Source organism: Octodon degus, unplaced genomic scaffold (genome assembly GCF_000260255.1).
Source record: "Octodon degus isolate 3935 unplaced genomic scaffold, OctDeg1.0 scaffold00020, whole genome shotgun sequence".
NCBI lineage: Eukaryota > Metazoa > Chordata > Mammalia > Rodentia > Octodontidae > Octodon > Octodon degus.
In genome coordinates this window covers 20702325-20713167 of record NW_004524596.1, presented here as the reverse complement: position 1 = coordinate 20713167, position 10843 = coordinate 20702325, and the positions used below count along the sequence as shown (strand labels likewise).

Genomic DNA, 10843 nt, shown 5'->3' with positions numbered 1-10843 from the left:
TTAAAAAGACACTGATGAAAAAGTAGAGGAAAGGGGTTGCGGGTTAGCTCAGTTGATTAAGCGCCTGCTTGGGCAAACCCAGTCAGGCACAGAGGACCGTGGTTCTATCCCCTGATCCACATACCTTACCAGACCTGCCCTTAAAGTAGCCTGAGCTCGCTCAATTAAATAAAAGATGGGGGCCAGCCAAATAGCTCAGTGGATTTAAAGCACCTACAAACAGTTGCAAGGACCAGTTCTATCACAGGGCCTGCCATGCCGGCCCTGCCCCGGGGCCCCTCTGAAATGGCAATTGGGACTGGGCATGGTGGCGCATTCCTATAATCCCAGCTTTTGGGAGTCTGTAAATAGGTGGATCACTATGAGTCCGATCTAGTAGTGAGACCCTGAACACCCTATAGCCCCTTCCCTAAAATACAAAAAAAAAAAAAAAAACCTCCATAAACATATGGAAAGTAAATAACACCATCCTCAATAAACAATGGCTCACAGATGAAATTAAATAAGAAATTAAACAATATCTACAATCCAATGAAAATTCAAGGACAACTTGCTGGAATTTGTGGGATGCAATGAAAACAGTTCTCAGGGAAATTTATAGTGCTGAAGAGATACATTAGGAAAACAGAGCAAGAACAAAAAAAAACACTAACGCCACACCTCAAAATTTTAGAAAAAGAAGAGTAAACCAAGCCCAAAACCCAATGATGGATGGAAATTATAAAGATTAGAGTAGAAATTACTGCAACTGAGACAAAGAAAACAATACAAAGAATTAATGAATAAAAAAAGCTGGTTCTTTGAAAGGGTAAGTAAAACTGACAAATCCCTTGCCAACCTCCTAAAAAAGAGGGGAAAAAATCAAGTTCAAACAATAGGGAATGAAAAGTGAGATATTACTACAGACTCTGTGGAAAGTCAGAAGATCATCAATAGCTATTTTGAAAATCTTTACTTTCCGGGTGCCTGGCCCTACCTCAGTCCTTTAAGTGGCTGCTTCCACAAAGCTGTCAGCCTCAGGTTGCTGGAGTTCAAACCTCACAACTCTCCCGCTGGCCAAAAGTGCCCTGAAGGCATTCGAGGAACCAAAAAAAAAAAAAACCTTATTCCATTTTGATCAATGATGAAGAGTGGGCCTAAGGAGAGTCACATGGGGAGAAGACACTCTCTCAGGCATTCACAGAGAGCACATTGGCCAAGCAATGGCCGTGACTCATCCACATGGCTGCACTGATAAAGGTTCTACAATCTGAGGTACAGGATCTCAGGACAAATCCTGAGGGCATTTCACTGACTTTCTCAGACCAAAAAGCTACAACTCTTGTTGCATAGGTCTTGCTTTACCTTGGTCTTAACCATCCAGTAGAAAAGTATGAAGTCGAAATATAAGAAATAAAGCCATGCTGTTAAGTTGAGCTGTGGGGGACTCAGGTCAATAATTTCTGACATTGCCAGTTAAACAGAAGACCCAACGCTATTATGGGCTACTGGACTCTTTTAGAATATTTTGCTGAGTTTACACACCTATAATATTCAATAACGGAACTTAGAAAAAATGGGGCATACAGATGAATGTCCATTTTGTATCTGTGTATTCAAAGAGGTTGGGATAGATGTATAGTTGCATTCTCTTAATGAATAGAATGATTTGTTCTAATGATGTTTGTAAATAGGATCACAAGTCCGCATCTTGTACAGCAATTAACCACTAAGAAGAATATATGCAGTGTATTATTTGTTGAAACTGTACTTCCGATTTGATTTGAAGCTGTCTCATTGCTATCTGTTTATCAATAAAACTTTGAAAAAAAAAGAACTGTAAAAAAAAGAAAGAAAATCTTTACTTTCACAGGATTGGAGACACAGAAGAACTGGATAGATTCCTAGATCTATACAAAATGCAAAAATTGAGTCAATAAAATATAAAAACCCTAAATAACCCAATATCCACCAATGAAATTGAAAATGTAATAAAAACATAACAACAAAGAAAAGTTCAGGTCCTGATGGATTCACAGCTGAATTCTATAAGAATTTTTTTTTAATTATTATTTATTTATTTTTGTGTATGTGTGTGTGTGGCCAGCTCAGCCCACCAAGGGGCGGGGCTGGCTGGCATGTGGTGCTGGGGATTGAACCGCGGTCTCTTGTGCAATGCTAAGCTTGTTCTAAGTAGGTGCTTTAGACCACTGAGCCATCTCACCAGCCCTATAAGAAATTTAAAGATGATTTAATCCCAATACTCTTCAAACTCTTCAATGAAATTGAAAAGGAAGCAATACTTTTAAAATCATTCCTGGAGGCAAGTATTATACTGATACCAAAACCAGAGAAAGATCAAACCAAAAAAGAGAATTACATGCCAGTCTCCCTCATGAACACAGAGGCAAAAATCCTCAATAAAATGCTAGCAAATAGAATACAGCAAATCATCAAGAAGATTATACAACATCACCAGGTAGGATTTATCCCAGACATGCAAAGATGGTTCAGCATATGCAAATTTATAAATGTAATGCATTATATCAATAGAGGCAAAACCAAAACCCACATGATCATCTTAATAGATGGAGAAAAGCTTTTGACAAAGTCCAACACTCTTTTATGATCAAAGCTCTACAGAAAATTGGAATAGATGGTCTCTACCTCAATCGAATAAAAGCCATCTATAGCAAACCAACAGGCAACATGTTTCTAAATGAAGAAAAACTGTAAGCTTTAATCTTAAATCAAGTACAAGACAAGGATGTCCTCTATCACCCCTCCTACTCAATATAGTTCTGGAATCATTAGCTAGAGCCGTTAGACAAGAGAGAAATGAAAGGAATAAGATCAGGTAAAGAAGAACCTAAACTATCGTTGTTTGCAGATGACAAGATACTCTACTTGGAAGACTCAAAACCTCCAACAAGAAATTTCTAGAATTAAAAAATTCAGTAACATATTAAGATACAAAGTCAACACTGAAAAATCAATAGCATTCCTCTACACAGAGAACAAATTCACTGGGAGAAAAAATTACAGAACCAATGCCCTTAACAATAGTATCCAAAAAAATGAAATACTTAGGAATTAGTCTAACAAAGGAATGTATACTATGAACATTACAACCCTCTTTAAAAAGAGATCAAAAAAGATTTCAGAAAAAGGAAAGATACTCCTTGTTCCTCAATAGGAAGAATCAACATTGTGAAAATGACCATACTGTGAAAATTGTTATTCAGATTTAATGCAATACCTATCAAAATGCCATGAATGTAACTCACAGATCTAGAGAAAACATTCTTAGAAATTATTTGGAACAAGAGAAGACCTAGAATGACAAAGGAAATCTTGAGCAACAGAGACAAGGCAGGAGGCATTATAATCCCTGACTTGACATCATACTACAAAGTTACTGTGATAAAATCAGCATGGTACTGTCAAAAAAAACAAAACCAAGAATCAATGGATCAGAATACAAGATGCAAATACAACTACAAACACACTCAGCCATCTTATCTTTAACAAAGGGGGCAAACCTCACTGGAAGAAAGATGACCTCTTTAACAAACGGTGCTGAAAAAAACTGGTTCTTCACATGCCAAAACTAAAACATGGTCTATAGCCATGCACCAAACTAACATCAAAATGGATTAAAGATTCAAAAATTAAAAGAGAAACACTAAATCTCCTTGAAGAAAAAAAATAGGTGAATTTCTTGAAGACATAGGAGTAGGCAGACAGTTCATGAACAAAAACTGAACTGCACAGGAAATACGCCAAAGAATCAACAACTGGGATCTTATCTTATTGAGACATTTCTGCATGTCAAAAGAATTCACCAACAGAGTGAAAAGACAACCCACAAATGAGTAAAAAATTATAATGAATAATCACTCAGTATAGGACTTCTGTCTAAATTATATAAAGAACTAAAAAAAAAAAATCAAGCCCCTATTTTTTTATTTATTTTATTTTATTTTATTTTATTTTATTTTATTTTTTATTTTTTTTTTTTGTGGAACCAGGGATTGAACTCAGACCCTTGCGCTTGCCAGGCAAGTGCTTATTCTAATGAGCCATCTCCCTAGCCCCCAAACCCCTAAATTTAAAAGCCTATCCAAAAATAAGCATCTGAGATGAATATACACTTCTCCAAGGAAGAAATGCAAGTGGCAAATAAATACATGAAAATGTGGTCTACAGCACTGGCCATTTGAAAAATACAAATTAAAATGACATTGAGATACCATCTCACTCAGAAAGAATAGCTATAATGAGGAAATAAACTAATAACATGCTGGAGAGGTTCTGGCAAAAATGGAACACTTCTTCACTGCTGTTAAGAATGTAGACTGGTGCAACCACTATGCAAATTAGTGTGGAGACGTCTCAATAAACTAGGACTGAAAACCCATTCAATCCAGCTATTCCCCTTCTGTGTATTTTTCCCTAAAAAATGAAAACATCATAACATGGTGATATATGTGCACCCATGTTTAGAACAGCACAATTTGCCATAGTCAAATCTTTGAAACAACCAAAATGCCCATCACTTGAGAATGGATGGAAAAGATGTGGTATTTTAAATAATGGAGTAGTACTTAGCTATAAAGAAAGACAAACTCAAAGCATTTATAGGTAAGTGAATGCAACTTGAAGATATATTCATAAATGAAATAAATCAGACACACATGTGTAAGTATTGTATTGTCTCCCTAGTGTAAGAACCTGAAAGAATAAATAAAACCTGAAAGGTATAACAAATATAGTAAAATGGAAAGAAACTGAATTTAAGGATTAAAGAATGAAGATGAGAGAAAGGAGAAAGAAAGGAAAAAAGGAAGGAGGGAATAACATGCAAGTATACATACAAGATGACTTGCATCTCATCTTGCATGAGATGATTGTACTAATATTTTCATCATTTTTTTTAAATAGCAATTAATGTTTAGACTTTTCACCTTGACTAACACTGTTTGCTGATATCTGTGATCTGAACAACTACACTGAGGACAGCAATGTGTAATACAAAGCTTATGGTTCAGTACCCCTCACCTTGGTCTTCTAAGTGTGTGCTGTTTCTAATGTGTCATCAATTATTATACTGTCTTTAAAATAATTTCTTTTAAAAAGGCAAGAAAAAAATTAAGATTTATTGAAAGTAAGCATTAATATTTAATTATTTGTTCAATATTGCATAACTGTATCTCTTAATCTGATCAACAGATTTGACATTAAAAATACATACTATAATAATCACTGTTAATTAGTTATTCCTGTTTTGAAAATTCTATAGCATATGCATTGTTGTATGTTATCCTGTTTCTGTCATTTGTTCTATTTGTTTTTAGAAATCTTCTGATTTTATAGTTCAAAATAAATATAAATTTAAATTGAAGGGGCTCAGACAACAGAAATGGCAACAATCATATCCATCTTTTGGGAAGTTAATGTTAATTTATTTTTACCTAAATCATAAATTTACAATATTTGGAAATGATTTTGATGCCTAACAAATGTGCAATATTTGGTCTGTAGTCTGACTGCTACACTACAGTATCTCCTTTTTTCTTCTCCCTGTTTGTTCTTATTTCATTCTAAATTTATGGCCCTGTCCATGTGAACACTTTTCTCAGCATCCATAACATCTAATAAAAATGAAACATAAACACAAAAGGAGACCCTATATCTACACAAAATATTTCCTTTGTACTTATCACTATGTAGCTAATTGTAAAAGGTGATGTTGACCTGTTTGACTGTTCAGTCAAATAAATTATTTAAAGAGAGGATTGTGAGTCAGGAGAACTCAAGGGTGATTATCATCAAATTTAAGCTGTCTAGTATGTCACTAAAAATTCTGATACGTGACCTCTCTATATAAGATCTTGTTTGTCTCTAACCCAGTTGGAGGTTAAATAAAGGTTAAATAAATTTAACCTTTATTTTCCCTTCTATGCAATTAGAAAGTTGACCTAGATAATGTGTAAAATTCTATCCTATTCTGATAATTTGGTGCTTAATAAAACTATAAGTCAATAACTATATATACTGATCCCTGGGAACTAAGCTACTGCACTGCAGATGGTAATTTGTAATAGTAGGTTCATGCTTGGAATGCCTGTCATTCCAGTCTTCTAAATACATAATGCTTGTCATGACATACCAATTACTGCCATATTGTCTCTCAAGTAAATGTTTTTTTTTAAAAAAAGGTAATAAATGAAAACAAGAGACAAGAAAAAAAAAGGTCAGGACTGTCCTGCTACAATGCTGTATATGGTTAGATTTCTAAAGTTCTGTGTAAGAATATGTAATTGTTCCTATTTTTAAAAATACTTTTTTATTTTATTTTTAATTTTTTTCTTCATATTCTGTAGGGTCTCAAAGTTTAACATATCAATACTTGACGGAAAATACCTGTTCCATGTTATGCTTAAGATGTTATATTCAGACTGTGAGGTTAAGCTCAACTGCCTATGTTGTAGGGTAATAATAATAAGCTTCTTTTCTGGAGGATTAACAACCTAAGTTTGTAGACCTAAAATTAGAGAAAAAGAAAGGCAGCAAGGATAGTCAACATTTTGGCCCTAGCCTTTCAAGGTCAGTAAAGACTCAGGACATAGGAGAACCTATACTGTAACACCATGTAACTCAGTTGTGTCCCAAATTTTCTGATCAAGGAGATTGTGGGGCCACAGAGGAAAGTGATCAATGACGTAGAGTGTGCCTAAGGAGAGTTGCATGGAAAGAAAACATTCTCTCAGGATTTCACAGAGAGCAAATTGGTCAAGCAATAACCATGACTCATCCACATGGCTGACACTGACAAAGGTTCTACAAACTGAGGTACAGGGTTTCAGGATAAATCCTGAGAGGATTTGACTGAACTTGTCAGATACAAAACTTACATTTCTTGTCATGTAGGTCTTGCTTTATCTTGGTCTTAACCATCCAGCAGAAAAGTATAAAAACGAGGTATAAAAAGTAAAGCCATATTAATATGCTGATCTGTAAAAGGCTCAAGTCAACAACTTCTGACATTGCCTGTCTTTCAGAAAACCCTCTATTATGGACTACTGTATTATATTGGAATATTTTTCTGAATTCATGCACCTACAATATTTAAATGACAATGAAATACCTTTCTCTGACAAAACTTAACAAAAAAGAGGATACAAATGAATGACCATTTTGTATCTGTATATTCAAAATAGTTTGAATAGATATACAGCTACTTTCTCTTAATTCAATGAATAGAAAGATTTGTTCTAATAGCATTTTTGGACAGGATAACAAGTCTGCATCTTGTATAATCAATAACCACTAAGACAGCATGTAATGTATTAATTATTGAAGCTGTCCTACTAATCGGTTTTGAAACTATCTCATTGTTATTTGTTTCTCAATAAAATTATTTAAAAAAATTTTAAAAAAAACTATGTCGGAGTTCGGCTGCAATGGCCTCCAATTTTAAAAAGGCAAACATGGCGTCAAGTGCTCCAAGAAAAAGGATGAGTCCCAAGCCAGAGCTAACTGAAGAGCAGAAACAGGAAATCTGGGAAGCTTTTGATCTCTTTGATGCAGATGGGACTGGGACTATCGACATAAAGCAACTAAAGGTGGCAATGAGACCACTGGGCTTTGAGCCCAGGAAAGAAGAAATCCAGAAAATGATCAGCAAAATTGACAAGGAGGGGACAGGCAAAATGAACTTCAGCGACTTTCTGACCATGATGACTCAGAAAATGTCTGAGAAAGATACCAAGGAAGAAATCCTGAAAGCTTTCAAGCTCTTCAATGATGATGAGACCAGGACAATATCATTCAGAAATCTGAAGCATGTGGCCAAGGAGCTGGGCAAGAACCTGACAAATGAGGAGCTGCAGGAGATGATTGATGAAGCTGACCGAGATGGAGATGGCGAGGTCAACGAGCAGGAGTTCCACCAGCCTCTACTGAGACCCATGTCATGTCTCCTGCTACGAGGACATGTGACTAGAGTAGTGCCCACTGTCCTCTGAATTCCAGCTCCCCATTGCCCTGTAGAACATCAGCCATGGCCTTGAATCTGATTTGGACTTCTGAAAGTGTTTCTCGATATAAAAGTTCTTTGTAAAATGATCCTCCAATTACTTTAACTCTTGACAGCAGAATGACAGCACACTGGAGTCGGGGGAAGGGCCTCAGGGTCTCCTGCCTGTCATTTTGGGATCTGGTGGGGTCAGCACCAGCTGCAGTCCTCTGTCAGTGGTTCCCCTGCTCATCTGCTGCCCGAGGGCCGTATTCTCTTACAAAACCCAGTGAACCCTTGTTCTGGCATTTGGATGTGGGTTAATGCTGTTTGTTTCCTCTTAAAAATTAAACATTTCTCGGTCTGAGAAAAAAAAAAAACTATGTCAAAATTCTGCTCTGTCATATTTGTTTGATGCATGGCATTTTAATTATCTCCAAGCTTTACAATGTTGGTTTATGGATCACCTGGAGGCGCATGTACAATAACACAGCATCAAATTACACACAGTATGCTAATAAGTGGTAATAAACTGATAAACATGAATCTTAAATCTCAAAACTGTGGCTGGATTAAAATATCTCCAGAAGTGGGGCCCAGGAGATGGTTCAGTGGAATAAATGCTTCCCTGGCAAGCGCAAGGGCCTGAGTTCAATCTCTGGTTCTGAAAAAAAAAAAAAAAAAAAAAAACTCCAGAGATGAAATCATTCCATCTTTAAATGTGTTTTAAAACTTTTCACATAGGAAATATCTACTCTAATTGAAATAGACTAAAAGATCTTACTTTTATGTCAATTTATTATTATGAAACAATGTTTATATAAGTATTTTTAAAATAATAAGGAAGTTTATGTGCATCCACTGAGATAGGATCTGAATGTGGATGTAGTTTTGCTCCTCGTAGAGAGGTCATGAGCATTTTCATACACTGAAATAATTTCCACAGACTTGTTTAATGATGTAATAATGGTGCAAAAAATAGACATGCCACCTTTTTTTTTTTTAAGTGGTACCAGGGATGGAACTCAGGACCTTGAGCTTTCCAGGCAGGAACTTATTCCACTAAGCTATCTCCCTGGTCCCTTTACATGCCATCTTTTTAAAAGTAGCACTTATTATTTTTTACTTTAAAAGTGGCATGGTTCTAATTTAGGAAAATTACAAAATAACAATCAGAATTCCACCATCCAAAGAAAATTAGTTTCAAAGTTTTAATGTCATTTTATCTCCCATTCATGTGTCATCCTTGGCTTTTTTTTAAAAAATGTATTTAGTACAGGGTCTGTGGGGTCTCACTTCAAAGATCAGACTTGTAGTGATCCTCTGATTTTCAGCCTCCAAAGTGGTGGGATTAAAGGCACATGACACCATGTCCAGTCTCGATCACTGTCTCAGTGCGCCTCCGCTGGCGGGGCCAGCCCTGCACACTGTGGATCCAATAGTCCATGCAACTGCCTAGGCAGGCACGTTAATCCGCTGAGCTATTTGGCCATTTGACTGAGCTTTTCCTTGGCTTTTTAATAAGCACTCTAAAGATAAATGTAGATTTCATTGCACATATTGTTAATGTAATATTAAAAATAAAGTCCCATGACTTTCTTAATTGTATCCACCTGCTCATACATATACATACACAATTTTAATGAAATGTCTGATAATATCATTTTTCTTTTGTATATTGGTTGTTACTCTTTGTCCTACTGATTAAGATCTTTAAATAGTAACCTGCTTGTCCAGTTAGGTCTGTTTGTCCTATGAATTGCAAGGATTTTTACCAATAAATATTTAATATATTACATACAGAAGGTTTTAAACTAACTTAATCCAACTGGTCGATTTTTTCTTTTACGGTTTCTGAGGTATTTTTAATACTTAAAAAATCCTTTCTGATTCCATTATTATTTGAATATTATCCCTAATTGTAAATACTTTCATAATTTCATTTTTAAATTCATATATTTAATTTGTATGAAACTGATGTTGGTGGAAGAAGATAAATGTCTACAGAGACCTACCAAAAATCATTTCCCTGTCATTAAAAATGATATTTTTTACCATGTGTTATATTTCTGTGTAAAGTTGTGTCTACTTTCGACCTCTTTAAACTCTTCCATGAGTTTTATTCCAGCGTTGATCCAAACTGTTTTAATGATTATAATATTACGTTTATTTAACTAGGTTTTGAACTTAAATCCTTGATTGCTCTTATTGATAATTAGATTCTTAATGTGTTTACTCTTCACAAAAACTTTAGATTCAGACTCTTCTAAAAATATTTCATGTTCTTTTTATTCACATCACGCTCATTGAAATCACGCTCAAATGTAGAGAACTTCATTTTCTCTGAGATACTGTATTTTATTTCTTTCTTTGTTTCCTAGTCTGCGTAGCACTGTTTTCGTCGATTTACCTTTGCTGGGAAGAAAGCTATTGACATTTTAGACAAAAGCCTCAGGGCTAATCTCTGATTTTCCTCAGACACAAACATCATTTTTACTAATGATAATTGGCCTACGATTTTATAAATCTTTTTACTTTCTCTTATCTGATTGCATGGGCTGGTGACTACACAACTGCGAGGGCGCTGTACATTGCTCTGTGGTCCTCCGTGGCTTTGGAAATAAATCTTTCATCGTGGAAATAACCTTTGGTCGGTTTTCAGCACAGACACAGGTCTGAGCGCTTTCCAACCGTCCTGGACCTTCTTCACTGTCATTCTTCGTCTTATTATTTTCAACTCTTAGAGTCCCTGTTATCTCTTCAAAGATAAAAGGCAAAAAGTTCTTCATCCAGCGCTTAGACAGGGAGAAACTCTCCCGCGAGCCGGGCGCGGAGGCGCTGGCT

At 35.6% G+C, this 10843-nt stretch overlaps 1 pseudogene; it reads left to right on the top strand.

The window, feature by feature from the left end:
• Window positions 1–7437: 7437 nt before the first annotated feature.
• LOC101574454 lies at window positions 7438–8009 on the top strand (annotated as a pseudogene).
• The last annotated feature ends 2834 nt before the right edge of the window (window positions 8010–10843 follow it).